Source organism: Alligator mississippiensis, chromosome 2, assembly GCF_030867095.1.
Source record: "Alligator mississippiensis isolate rAllMis1 chromosome 2, rAllMis1, whole genome shotgun sequence".
Lineage (NCBI taxonomy): Eukaryota > Metazoa > Chordata > Crocodylia > Alligatoridae > Alligator > Alligator mississippiensis.
The window spans coordinates 258378712-258391175 of NC_081825.1; the positions used below are offsets into that span (position 1 = coordinate 258378712).

General features: G+C 42.5%; 1 protein-coding gene across 3 annotated transcripts in view; it reads right to left on the reverse strand.

The window, feature by feature from the left end:
* The window catches only part of SLC25A21 (solute carrier family 25 member 21), a 445093-nt gene that overhangs the window by 385233 nt on the left and 47396 nt on the right, over window positions 1–12464 (reverse strand). The gene's annotated exons all lie outside the window — the stretch shown is intronic.

Consider the following 12464-nt stretch of genomic DNA (forward strand, 5'->3'; position numbering starts at 1 on the left):
TTTTAGAAAATCTGATTTGCACAAGCTTAGGAGTTTAGTTGGTGAGGCCCTGAGTGACCATGGTCCAATAATGCAATCCTTGGAGCATAAGGGAAGTTCATTCCAGCTCACAGGAAAAGTAGCAAAAGAGCTGGGAAACCCCCTTGGCTCAATAGGAAAGTCATGGACCTCCTGAAATTGAAAAGAGAAAATTACAAGGGATGGAAGTCAGGAAATATCACCAAGGAAGAGTACACAGCAATAGTCTGCATCTGTAAGGAGAGGATTATAAAAGTAAAGATGGAAACTAACTTCAAATTGGCAACCAAAATCAAGAACAATAAAAAGTCCATCTTCAAATACATAGGACAACAGAGAAAAAAATAAGAGAAACATTGGACCCCTGCTGATCCTTCTGAACAAAATGGGACAGCTGACAACCAACACCCAGGAGAAATCCGAACTCCTAAACAATTACTTTGTGTCAGTATTCCACTAGTCCAAGGGTGTTACCCTGTTTGACAGGATATAGAATGATCAAGGTGGGACCGATCACCCACCAACAGTTGGCAAAGATCTTGTGAGGAAACATCTAGAGAGGCTGGATACCTAAAAGTCAGCAAGGCTGGATGAACTGCACCTGAGAGCACTGAAACTGGCTGACGTCATTGCATGATCCATGGCAAAGCTATATGAGAACTTGTGGAACTCAGGAAAGGCTCCAGAAAACTGGAAGAGGGCCAATGTAGTGCCTATCTACAAGGAAGGAAGGAAGGAAGGATGATCCAGGGAATTATAGGCCAATCAGTTTGACCTTAATCCCTGGAAAAAAATTATCAAAGAATCCATTAACAATAGGCTAATGCAAGGCAACATTCCAATAGATAGCCAACATGGCTTAGCTGCAGTCAAGTCATACCTGACCAACCTCATTTCCTTCTATGATCCACTGCCTGGTTAAGGGAGATGAGGTTGATGTCATATCTCCAGCTATGAAACTTGGATTTCAAAAAAGCCTTTGACTTGGTCTCCCACAATGTACTCATGGTAAAATTGGGGAACTGCGGCCTCAATAACCCGATGGTCCAGTGGCTAGGAAATTAGCTGCGAGTCAGGAGAATAATAATAGATGGAACTGAGTCAACATGGCACTAGTTGGTGAGCCTCAGGGCTCAGTACTTGAATATGTGCTTTTAAAACACATTCATTAATGATTTGGATGTGGGTGTTCAAAGCGTACTAGCAAAGTTCACAGATCACGCTGGAGGATAGGCTGGGACTACATGCTGACCTGGATAGGCTTGCAAGGTGGGCAGATCAAAACCTGATGACATTCAACACCAAGAAGTGCAAGGTACTTTACCTGGAGAGAAATAACCCACAACATGCTTACAGACTCAGCAGTGCTACACTAAGCCACAGCCATCCCCACCATGTGGCTACCTTAGCTGGGGCTGAACAGGGCCACCATGGGCTGTGGGGGTGGGAACTTTTCCAGCAGGTGCAGCTCAGTGATAGCTGCTCCCTGCACCCAGGCTGGGCCAGGCCAGGGAGCGCTGCACAGAGCCCGCCTCCTCACCCCAGTGGTGGGAGAGAAAGAGGAGTTGGAAGAGTCCCCTTCCAGCACCATACAGAGCTCCCCTTCTTGCCCTGCAGCCACAGAGGTGGGGGAAGGAGGAAAAGGAGGGGGAAGAGTTGCCCTCTGGGACCAGGCAGCACTGCACAGAGCCCCCCTCCTCCCCACAGTGGGGGGGGGAGGAGGGGAGCTGCTCCACCCTATCTGTGGTCCCCAGTGGGAGAGGGGGGTGGAATTAACCCCTCCCTGCCCCCTTAGCCTTATGGGGTGGTCTCTGCCAGTGGGACAGGGAAGAGAGGAGGGAATAAACCCCCTCTGTGCTGGCACTCCCTGGGGTACCCTGACAGAGGGGCCAGCCCTGCTGTCTGGAGCAGAGAGTACAGCCCATCCCAGGGCTGCAGAGCATTCTGGGATGCTGGAGGACTCTGGTTTAACTTAAACCAGGAAGGGGTCTGGGACAGAAGTTGTATAAACCAGTTTGACCCAAATCAGTTAAGTCTGATACTACATTCAACTAAGTTTATCTTCAACCAGTTTCAGCCATTTTGAAACTGGTTTACATGCACTGAACTTACGTTCTGTTATAGGTTAAACCAGTTTCTGCTCACTTAAACCTATTTATGTGTAACTTCTGTCCCTAGCCACAAAACTCAGTTAAGTTTAGTTGATGTTCTTGTGTTAACTAATTCATCTACTTAGTTTGGAATCTAGGAGACAGGAGATAAGCTACTAGACAACATATTCTGTGCATTTAAGCAACATTTTGAACAAAAAGTGTATTAAACATTTTATCTGCATTAATTAGAACATATTGTATGTAACAGTTTGGAGAAGTCAACTTTTTTATTTTTAAAGATTCCAGACATACAAGACCTTCTGCTGGAGATAAGTTTGAGCCAGAAAAATTCACATCCTTGTTAGGCAGGCAGACTTCTATCATTTTCAATTTTAGTCTTGTCAGATTCAGAGCTCTTAGGTATCTGCACCTTATTCAGTATCAAATATTTGAATCTCCACAAAATACCCTGTAACTGATTCAAACCGTACCTAGAAATGAGAAAGGTTTCTATTATGCAGTTTTTCTTAAACATTGAAATGGAAAAAGCACGTATTAAAACTGTTTCTGTTCCAAAACATTTACTACATGTACGTGCCAATGGAAACAGGCAAGCAATATTAGTAGCTAAGCTCTATTAGATACGAAGTGCTACACTGGAAGCAATTCTCTTTCCATCAGACTTCAAATATTCTGACAAAGATCTAAATTTGAAGGTACGGGGGCTTTATTCATACCAGCAGGGCACTGAAGTAAAGTGGACTGTGGGCACATCTACATGTGCCTTAATGAGCCGTTGTTACTACACATTAAGTTTAGTACCTCTAATATGAGATACTAACTAAAAGCACACTAACCAGCACTACTGTGCAGTAGCACCGGCACACTGTCTTTTTGTGATGCTTAAGGCACAGTAGACTAATTTTACAGAGCGTTAGTGCACTAGCATGGCTTTTGCCATGTGTTAATGTGTGGTAGGATTAGTCTACTGTGCCTTAAGCATCTCATATATGTATTAAAATTGGTCCAAAATTGATCCCAGAATTTGTTACATAATGATTTAGGACACTATGCACTCACATGAGGGATGGCAAGTTAAGGGTCCTTTGTTTACAAGATTCAGAAGGATAAAGAAAAGCTTATGTTGGAAAACTTTAAACAAGACCAACTGTGATAGTGCTTTCAGTATGTAATTAATTGACTTCATTCATGGAACTTTTTTATTGTATATATAGTAGCGGTTTCATGAACCATGGTATCATAGCTTCATGTTAGTCTAGGTTTTTCTTGATCAATCTCTTCAATACTTGGGGACAATACATTTTTAAAAGTATGTTGTTACTTAAAAGACCATTTGCCTAATCATTCTCTGGAGAGCAACAACACATTTCCTGCTCACTGCTATTATTTGATACTGTATCATAATAAGGCATAGAAACCAGGCAAAGAAAATTTCTGAACCAAAAGAAAATATTTAAACAGAAAACTCTATCAACAAAAAAGTGAAGCAGCAGCCTAGTAAAAATAAAACCTAAGTCTTGATCATTGCAAGTTTTATGTTTATGCACTGGGGGAGGAGTCATGGATTTTTTCCTATTTCTATACACATCATAACAAAAAAAATCTAATTTAACAATATAGAAATGACTTAAAATAAATTAAACGGATTACTTGTAATTAGTCTTTAAAAGATGTTAGTATTTCTATAGTTTGAATAGGGCTGACAATTTTACATTCTTCTGTTCACTTCTTCTTACTTGATAGTGTTAAAAACAAAACACCACAAAAGTATAATCTGATGTGGAAAAAAAGCGTGTCCAGGATTTAGGAAACATTAGAATATAGCAGAGATAAAGGAGATAGACCCTCTGCTAGAAAGTTTAAGGTTGAACTTCCTTAAAAATGGAGTGTATTTGGGTGTTGGGGGTTTAGTTTTTGCCCATCACAAATAAATAGTATGCACAAATGATATTTCAAATCCTTGATTTAATACAACAACAGATTCTGCTGTTTCACTATAATTGTACCATAGTGTAATGGGTCTTATTCCTGTTTCATTTACATGGGTTTAATCTTGAGTAGCTCCAAGGCGATTGCACTGAAACAAGAATCAAGCTCAGCGTGGACCCTGAAAGAATTCTTACTAGTTTTCAAATGCGATGCATTGTTCTTAAAACAAATAAGAAATAATTGCTGAAGTTCAAAGCATTTACTTCATGCTTATAGTTTTAAAAGCAATGTCACGAAGTCACTCATCATAAGAAAGCTAGTTTGACAATGGCTGCATTAGAACAGCAGCAAAGCAAAGCAAAGCAAAGCAAAGCATAGGCAGAGGAAAACTCACAAGGGACTGTCAAAGACTATGTATAAATGATAGACAGCAAAATGAACAAAACACAAATATACAGAAGCAGACAATTTCTATATTTTTCCTTTTCAATATTAAATACCTTGGAAGAGATGCCAAATTATTTGATTCAACTGTGCACAAATGTTCTTTGCTCCTTGTAGATTAAGTTTACATCTATCTCAGTTTAAATCCCTCAGCAGCTCAAAAAAAATCATCAGGATTTGCACATATTTATATGTATGCTTTCCCATGTAAGCATCTGCAAAGGCATAATAAAATAGATCTTTATCTAGCTTATTTTCCCATCCTTTCAAAGGCCTGAGTACAAAAAATAACTAGAAATAATTTCTCCACTGTTTAAAAATAATGCAAAAAATTGTTCTAGCTCTCTGAAGTTCATGACCAGATCCAGAACTAAACAGCCAGTCTCTCAAAGTTGCAGGATCCTCAAAAGACAATAGATGGAAGCTCTGTAGCCAACAGAAGCATCAGGGGAAGGCCAACAAACTGCCAAAAAGTTCCTGCTCCTTGGTAAAACTTCAGTGGAATTGCCAAAAGCAAAGGTCAGGAATGGAGAAATTATAACTTATGCTATGAAAGGCATGATTCCCAGAGCAGTTCAGTTAGGACTAAGTGTGAACAAAAAAAAATGCCATTTTTTGAAAAGCCATGGGTGGGGAGATAGGCTCTAGGCCAGTTTCTGGACTGGGATTGCTTTTCTTTGTTAAAAACAAAACAAAACAAAATACCCATCACTCAGGATGGAAGAAGGGAAGATAGGTTCAGGCCAAGGCTTGTTTACAATTCTACTTCAGCTGACAGATGTTCTTTGAACCAGGAAAAATCCTCATGCATTGAAGGCCCACTGAAGTAAATGGGAAGTTTTCCATTGACTTCAACGAATGCTTTTTCAGACCTCAAGATGCCAGGGGCCCCAATGAATGTTAGACCACTGCCTTAGACCAACATGGTTACAACCTATACCTCTTCCATGATGGATGGCATTATTACAGATTCATTGGATCAGAGAAAGAGAGAGAGAGAGAGAGAGAGAGAGAGAGAGAGAGACAGCGCGTGAGACTGTGACTATGAATCTTAATGGTTACTGCACTTTCCGAGAAGGCCAACACCTGGGCTCTGCTCTCAGGATTATATTTAATTTAAAATGTATTAACTGTTTCTATTTCCACTGTTCATATACCTTGATTGTCAACCTGCAGGAATCAGGTAGCCATTCTGGGCAATCTTTTCAAAATAGTTTCCTAACACAGACATTCAGACATGCAGAAAATGGAGTATGGTGGTACCTTCCACTAACTTGCAACATTCAGAAATGCATAAGCTTCCATAGGCATGCAACATAATCACATGGTTATTTAGTATGTGTTCACTTTAGCTTATTCATGCACTGAAGTATCCCGGGAATTACAACATTTAAAACTATATCCCAGTCTTATAAAAAGTGGAATGTGTAATTTTGTCAATTACATCAATGGGAGTTTTTCAAAAAAGTAGTACAAAGTAGCCTAACAATTTACAAAGACTATTTTCATCCTGAGATTTGTAAGACAGACAAGAATTCAAAGTTAACTGTAACTCAAAACTGACTTTGGGACCAAATAAGCTAACTTTATCCATCACTTTTTAAGCTCAGAAGAAAACCATGCTTATTTTGTTCTATTCTGTCCCTAGTAGAAACAAGGTGTATTGAGACCAAGAGCATCATTTATTTGGTTTTGCTGCTCTCAGAAGGAGCAAAAAAGTTGAAGTCCACTATACCAGCCACTATGAGGAACTGGACTAGATTCTGGCAGAAAGCTCATACCAACCTACCCACCCTACCCTGACTACAAGCAACCGCTATCAAATAATCTACTAACATATCTTATAGTGCTCAAATAGTCTGTAAATAGTCTTTGCATGTTCAGAAGTATTTAGTTCTCTTCTGCACATCATGCATCATTCACTAATAGGGATTCAAGAGAACAAATCTCTCCCCTGCTTCACTGGTTCTCAGTTTCTTCAGGAACTGATACCTTGGTCAATTTAAATAGCACAGATCCAATTTCACTACTTTCCAGGCTTATACTGCTGTCAGAGAACCATTTAAAAATGCCCATCTGAGACAAAGGCAAATATAAACCACTACTTACTGCCTCTGTCTATCCCAGGGACTCTGCTGAACACACCCTGTACTGATGAACATATCAGAGGCAGAGAGAAACTGCCATATAGAGAGCTGGTTGAACTGCACTCCCTTTCCTAGGACCCTCCCCATCCAAAATCTCTGAGTAGTCACTGGGCTGAAGAACAGACAGTCAAAAAGCCCGAGGCTGTTGATTCAATTTTCACAGGTAAATCTAAACTGTGTAGATTAAACTGATAAGTGAATAGACTTTCATTCTGATTCTGGAATTACAGCCACATGCCTGCAGTGATTTAGGCCAAAAGCTGGGGGGCACTAAAGTATGCTTCCTTGCTTGGCTGGAGTAGAAGGCTTGGGCCAAGCCTAGTCTGCCCACCCTGTGAGGAGTGGGAGAGATTTGTAGAGAAGGTGCAACGCATCCTGGGATGCTGGGGGACTGTAAATTAACTTGAATCTGGAGGGGATTGGGACAGAATTTCAATAAACTGATTTAACCTAAATCAGTTAAGTCTGATATTATATCCATCCAGGTTTATCATAAACCAGTTCTGGTCATTTTGAAAGAGGTTTATGTGCACTGAACTTCCGTTATGCTACAGATTTGAACTGGTTTCCAGTCACTTATACCTAGGAACCTACCAAATTCACAGGCCCTGGAAGCAAATTACACAACTGTAACACAGCCAGGGCCCCCGAATTCACAGCCGTATCATAGCCAGGACCACCATTTTGAAGGTGGAGCACAGCGGGGGGGGGGAGGGGGGGGACATGCCTCTGATTGGCTGAGGGGCGCTGCAAGTCTCACCCCTCCTAGGCATTGATTGAAAGCCCTAGCTGGAGCTGCATGGCTAGTTAATTCAGTAATTATCACCTTCAAAGGGCCAGGGTGATAATTACTGAGCAAACAAACCGTTTAAGTGTGGCAATTAAACAGTTCAGTACCCAAATGAAGTGTAAAGCTAGCCACCTGGCTAAAATAAAGCAACAGAGACAATGAATTAAAAAAAATACCAACTGCAAAATTTTATTAAAGAAGAAAACTAACACTATATTAACACCAACTATATACACTTTATTAACTCAGCACAAACTATTCACAGAAAGACCTTAGAAAAATAAACTTGTACTATGCACAAAATTATCTGGAATGAACACCAAATAGATACACTTTATTACAGGACATTAAAAAAAACAGGTAACTGAAACCCATCTTAACCTTGAGAGAAGCAGTTCAGGCATTAAACATAATCATGCTTCACCCAGCTGCTTTTGAAAGGGACACTTCCCACCTCTGTGGGGTGAACATTTGTCCACAGGCAGAGATGGCACGCTCAGTATCCACTCAGTTTGTTGGGATACTGAGACCGCACCTGGCCTGGGCATACAGGTTTGGAAACCAATCACGGACAGAGTCCCAAAACTCAGGCACACTCACAGACATTCAGCATGCCTGTGCAAAGTTTATGTAAGCAGTGCGCTCACCATCATGCTCTGGCCCCCACCCCAGAATCACTTATACCAATTTATGTGCAACTTTTTGTCCCTAGCCTAAAGCAGCAAATTAAGTCATCACTGGGCATGTCTATACATGCATTTGATCTGGGATCAGTTTACTTAAGAGTAAACTACTCACAAGTAAACACTCCTGGCAGGCATCTACACAGGCATGGAAGCAGGATCAGATTTGCTGCTAATGGCAGCAAACTGCTCCCACATCCTGGGGCCCTGCAATGGGCCCCTGCCACCACCAGGAGAGCTCTAAGCTCCCCCTGGGTGCTAGGCAGGGAGCTCTGGGCCAGGAGGCAGCTGTCTCCTGGCCAAGGGCTGGGGCATTATACCCTGCCCCTGGAGGCTGCCTGCTGCTGGGGTGGGGACAATGTCCTCCTGCCCCACAAACAAGGAGTTCCTAGTTCTGGCTCTTCAAATCAAGGGCAGGGGATTTGTGAAGAGCTGCATGGGAGGTTCAGGTGAGCAACTCTTCAGGAAAACACCTCAAGGGAATATGAGGGCATAAGCACTGGCGATGCATAGAGGGTCCCCGCTCAGTGCCCGCCGCCGCCTGTGGGCAGTCACCGTGTCCCCCCAGCCTCAGGAGGCACGAGGCATTCATGGGCATAAAATGATAGACAGTAAATTCAATCTAGATATAAGAAAGAACTTTTCCTCTGTAAGGGTCACCAGAATCTGGAACACACTCCCAGCAGAGGTGGTGCAGTCACCATCCTTGGAGGTAGTCAAGAGGAGGCTGGAGAGACACTTTGCTGAGCTTGTTTGAGCCTAGTAACTTTCTGCCCATGGCAGGACACCAGATTTGATGATCTTACAGGTCCCTCCCAGTTCTACAATTCTATTCTAGTTGTCCCAGAGGCAGATGGGGCAGGGGGCTAGGACCTACCCCATCCCTGCAGCTCCTTCCAAGCCCCATGCCTCAATAACCCAATCAGAGCATGGGTGTGGACCTGGCCCTGACCAAGACAGCTCCCAGCCTCTGCTCTGCGATTGCAGGGTAGAGGCTGTGGAGCTTGTTTCCATTCTTAGCTTCACGAGAATGAAGCTGGGTGAGGAACAGGCTGCCTCTTCCCCACCCAGCTCCACAACCATGGAGCTGGGCAGAGAAAAGGCTCCCCAGACCCTGCCAGCAGGAATCTCCCAGAGCCAGCTCTGCAACTGTGGCCCAGCACTGGGAAAGCCTCATCTCCCACCAGCAGCTCCACGACAGTGGGGCCAGCACTGGAAGACCCTCATCTTCCAAAGCCAACTTCACAGTCCTGGGACTTGGACTGGGTAACACTTATCTCCCAGCACTGGCTTATATCCCAGTGCTGGATCCTGGATCTCCTAGTGCTGGCAGCATGACCATGGAGCTGGCAGTGGGAGATAAAGGTATCCCAGCTCCCCACTCCCCGATCACGATTTCAGAGGATCTCAGAGTGGCAGGGCTTGAAGCTCCCTGCTGCCAGGGCAGAGGGACATAGCTCCCACCTGGACTCCGGTGGTGGAGCTTGCCCTGGCAACAGGCAGCTCCCAGAGGCAGGGAGCAATCTCCTGCCCCCTGGTGGCTGGCTGACTGGGAGCAAATTTGCTCCCTGTCATACATCTACACAAGCACTATTGCACTGTTACTAATCGAAAGTAAATTTGCTACTTGCATTTGCAGGTAGCAAATTTAGTCACAATCAGTAAGGTTTACTGTGCAGTAAGCATGTGCATGTGTAGATGCACATGTTTACTGTGCAGTAAATTACACTACTGTGCAGTTAAGTGTCTCATGTAAATGCGGTTACTGATACACTGCTTGGAAGTTGCAGAGTGCATCACACTGTTATTTAAGCCTTTCTCTTTTCATTTCGCCCTCCATGTCCCCTTTTTCTCCATTCTGAGACATGAATCAAGATAATGCTCATGTTCTAGGGACTTCCCTAGAAAGAAAAGATTGAATCAAATCATTCTTGTCTAAAGATTCCTTTAGGATGGTTTGGAATTCTTATTTTAGGTCTTTACTGTGCTCCAACTTCTTTTCACTTAGGAGTATGCATTTACTCCCAAACACTAAAGCTATTGTCTCAGGGTTAAATCCACAAGAGGGTGGGTGGAGAAAGTTAATGTTGAAAAACAGCACCTATGAAGTTTATACATCTCCAGAGTTCAGTAAAAGTTGAGATGGGGTTTTGAAGATTGTAGTTTGGACATAGGTAACTGAAGGGAGAATCTAATGGGGCTACAGCAACTAACGCTTGTTTTGGATGTAGTCTTATTTTGTTTCAAGAGTGTTTCCAGATTTACCTCTAAAATAGGTTTTTTGCACTGAAGGCCTTTTCGCAGAAGTGCATCTTTGAAATGCAGGCAGGTAAGTGTTAAAGGCAGTGGAAAAAATAGGAGGCTGTTGAAGTATGTGATGCAATAAGAATGTTTAGCATGCCCTGACACTCCAAATTTTTTCCCTTCTCAGACATCAAAATTGTTTGCTTTTCCTCCTACATACAATAATGAAATGAACTACAATCAAAGTGTGATGACAAATGGTCCCAGGGTTTGCATTCTTCTGACTATACTGGCATTTGTAAACTGAAAAAAGATAGATGTAATCAACCACCCTCATACAAAAGTAGGATCTGGAGAAATATTCTGGCAAAACCTTCAAACCACATTAAGCACTAATTTGAAAGTATGTTTGAAAGGAAGAAAGCAATGCATCTAATACCAGTTTATTTGTGTAACAACAACTAAAAACTGAACTCCTAGACATATTTTGAAAGATGGAAACAATTAAAATACATTAGCATTCTAAATACGCAGAGTGTTTTAAAAAAGAACTTTATACAATCAAAAGTTATACATACTGTGCTTTGTTGACTAATTCCACACCTTCTCTTGATCTGCTTATATTATCAGTAAAATACTAGGTACACAGAAACGTTGCATCTTTGTGTCAAAGACAAAATTACTCAAACAAGAATTAGTTATGCCCAGAATTCATACACTAATAGAGTTGATTTTCAAGGGGTAGGAATCTCTACATAGGAACGATTTGCCACATCATCAGGAGGGCCATTTTTTACTGGCTAATCTGAGATGAAAATATTGATTCAGTTACCCAAAAACAATATATCACTCCAAATACAGGATGGCTGGTACTCAGCATATCAGCTCAACCACTAAATATTGCATCAAGTCAGCTAGTAATTGTAAATGGGCGCTGTGTGCTGTAAGGGCATGCAGATCTCAGACTCCTTAAATTCCCTTCTTCTGTGGTAACATTCTGATCAGGAGAGAAGGTTTTTGGACTGTGGGGGTTTTTGCCTTCCTCTGTAGTGGGGGTCTGGCCCTCTATCCAGGACCTCTTGAGCATATATTGACAACATTTTATTGAAGCAGGACATTCACCACTGTGGTTTCTCTGCTTTACCTATAACAGGTTAGGGTGTTGGGTCTGTGTTGCATCAGGGTTGACAGCAGTCTTATGTAGAGTTTAGATTATGCTTTGTATGAAAGGGATGATCCTAACTCAGGCAAGGGCTGGATTAGATGACCTCTGGAAGTCCCTTCCAGCCCTACTTTTCTATGACTCTATAATGCATAACTCCTATCCCTTTGTGTTTTGCAGCCTGGCTACAGAAGAGTCTGGCTATGAAAAAAAGAACAAAATTTCAAATACAACAATGAGGGCATGATAAGTGGCTGCTATGTTTAAGGCAGGGGCCAGTAACATACAACCTGTGGACCAGCATGCGGAGCCACTTGATCCAGCCTGCTAAACTGCAATGCTTTGCCTGTGCCTGTGCTGGGACTCAGGAGTGAGGAGCTGCACCAGGGCCAAGAAGCTGGAAGCTGTGCCTACACTACTTCTACTTCTCCCCACTTCCCTGTTCCCTCTTCTTCTCCCCACCTCCACACGGCTGCAGTGCAAGTGCAGATTCCAGCTGGTGGGTAACTGTGCCAGGGCCAGGCTGAACCTTGGAGGTCCACAGACTACGTCTAAGGGGTCCACAAAAGATGACCATGATCAATCAAAAATATGTGAATACCCACACTTACCATTCAAAAGAAGTCCACACTTCTATTTGAAATGTCCAAAGGGGTCTGCACCTCCATTCAAAATTGAAAAGGCTGAAAACCACTGCTCTAATGCAATACTTTCCACATCCTGGGGAGTGGAAAACCACTTGTGGAAAACAGAATTAGCCCCACCACCCTGAAACCCAAGTAGTTTAGCTATCTTTACGTATACATTTTACTCTTACCCTTCCCTCTGGCTTTGGCCATCAAGTTACCCCTTTCTACGTACACCTCTGCTTTAGGAAATACTGGTTAAGTTCTTTATAACATGATACTTCCTTTCCTTTCTCACATGCTTTGA